Below are 1,959 nucleotides of genomic sequence, written 5' to 3' on the forward strand. Positions count from 1 at the left end.
CTCTCTCCTCTCTCTCCTCTCCTCTCCTCTTCTCTCCTCTCCTTTCCCTCTCTCGCCGCCTCACCACCACCGTGCCATTCATGCATACTTAAATCACCCTCGCCCCATTAAAAAAAAAAAAGGGAAAAAAAAAGAAAAGAAAGAAAGCCCAGACGCCTCTCCTGACAATTATTCTATCATTTCCAGTTGTCACCGGGGCAATTACCGACCGGGGCCCCCTGTGTGGGTCGGACATGCAGGCCCGATAGGAGAGGCTTGGGTTGGGGGAGAGAAGGAAGAGAGTGGGAGAGGGTATAGTGGAGAGAGTATGTGTGTGTGAGTGCATTTGTGCGTGTGCATGAGTGTGAATGGAAGGGGGGGGTCATGTACAAAATGGAAATTTATGACAGAGACACGGTAGCTTCTTTCTCTCTCCACACTGGAAATAATTAGACAATCATTTCTTATGCCTGCCACTGATGAAATATATCACAATTACTGGAAAACACTACTTATCATTTCATTCCCCACTTTATTGGAAATGAGAGACATGGCAATTCTTAGTTAGATCTTAATTTTACTGTCTTTTAATTCTGGGGGTGACCTTTAAATCTAATTCTTTTTATTTATATCAGTTGCTTTTTAAAAGAAAGTATAAAGAAAAATTTGTTTATCTGTGTTATGGTGCAAATGTGTAAGAGGGACTATGTGTGTAGGTGCTCTGTGTGTGTGTGTGGGTGGGTCCTGTGTGTGAATGAGAGAGTGTGTGTATGTGAGAGAGTGTGAGGGGACCTTCACACGGGGAGCACCGTGACTCCTCGCAGGATGCTTGCCGCCTCTCCCCTTGCACCTCGCCTGCATGCTTACCAGGCAGCTCGCGCTGCTCTCGCTCTATTCGCACATCTGCTCCTCTGAACACTCTCTCTCTGTTTCTCTCTCTCTCCTGTGCAAGTGCACATACACACATACACACACACACACACACACAGACACACACACACTTACACACGACCTGCCGGACTGGCTCTCTGCTTTGCTCTATGCAACCGGCTTCGCTGAGACGAGAGGGAAACGGAGACAGAAGCAGAGCTGGAGGACGCCGCTACGAGAGGTGCATTCGCGGCAAAGGTATGTGTGTCTGGCTTTTTTTTGTGCTTTTCTTTTCACCTCTGATTGTGTGCATGTCAAAGTGTGTGTGTGAGTGTGTCTCTGTGTAGATGTAAAGAGTCTGAATGGGATTAGTAAAGGGCTGAGCTGCAGTCGCTAGCCTCCACACTGTGCTGTGGCAGGGAGTGTATAGGGCTCTTAAAAACAATTAGCCATATCACATCCATGCATTACCAAGTAACACGCTATCACAAAGCACTGCTACGATACCACAAGTACTGAAAAAGAGAGAAGGAGAGAGTTACAGATAAAATGACCTACCTTTTAAACAATGAGAGAGAAATCCACTCTCCCCGGTAAGAAGCATTTGAAGAAATATTCTCAGAAGACTGGAAGCATTAGTGTGTTTCAAAAATGAAGAGAGGGGGGAAATGCCACTAGTAGAAAAGAGCATCAAAAGTGGAAAAAAAGGGGAAAAGAAAAAAAAAAGTAGAGAGAAACTAGCTGACGCTTACTGTCAAAGACATCACCAGAGAAGTATTTACAGCGGTATTTACAGTAGTGAGCGGGGAGAGCACCTCTGCCTGGTCACGTCTGAGAGACAGTTGCCGTTTCAGTGCCGCCTAATTAAAACAAGTCAGGCAGCCCCGCTGGATTGTTTTGACGCCCGAGGACCAATAGTACACAAAAACCAGTGGCTTGATCAGTGGGGTAGGGGGGCTGGTCGTGGGGAGTGGAGAGGAGGGGGCGGAGGGTGGTGAGAGTTGGCAAAGGAATGGTGTGTTAGAGGGGGGGGTGTTTCTGTGTGTGTGTGTGTGTGTGTGTGTGTGTGTGCGTGTGTGTGTGTGTGTGTGTGTGTGTGTGTGTGTGTGT

At 47.2% G+C, this 1,959-nt stretch overlaps 1 protein-coding gene across 7 annotated transcripts in view; it reads right to left on the reverse strand.

Moving 5' to 3' along the window:
- Nucleotides 1-1,959, reverse strand: part of foxp2 (forkhead box P2) — a 105,859-nt gene that overhangs the window by 72,059 nt on the left and 31,841 nt on the right. The window contains exon 1 of one of the 7 annotated variants that reach the window (XM_023417942.2): nucleotides 1,408-1,724. The exons of 5 other annotated variants lie outside the window; for them this stretch is intronic. The gene's annotated coding sequence lies outside the window, so the exon portion shown is untranslated. Of the gene's footprint in view, nucleotides 1-1,407; nucleotides 1,725-1,959 lie in introns of those variants that run through there. One more of the 7 variants, XM_087177065.1, reaches the window with a different exon arrangement.

The sequence above is a fragment of the Seriola lalandi genome, unplaced genomic scaffold (genome assembly GCF_002814215.2).
Source record: "Seriola lalandi dorsalis isolate HSWRI2012SDOR001 ecotype SW California unplaced genomic scaffold, Sedor1 jcf7180002054579, whole genome shotgun sequence".
NCBI classification, from domain to species: Eukaryota; Metazoa; Chordata; class Actinopteri; order Carangiformes; family Carangidae; genus Seriola; species Seriola lalandi.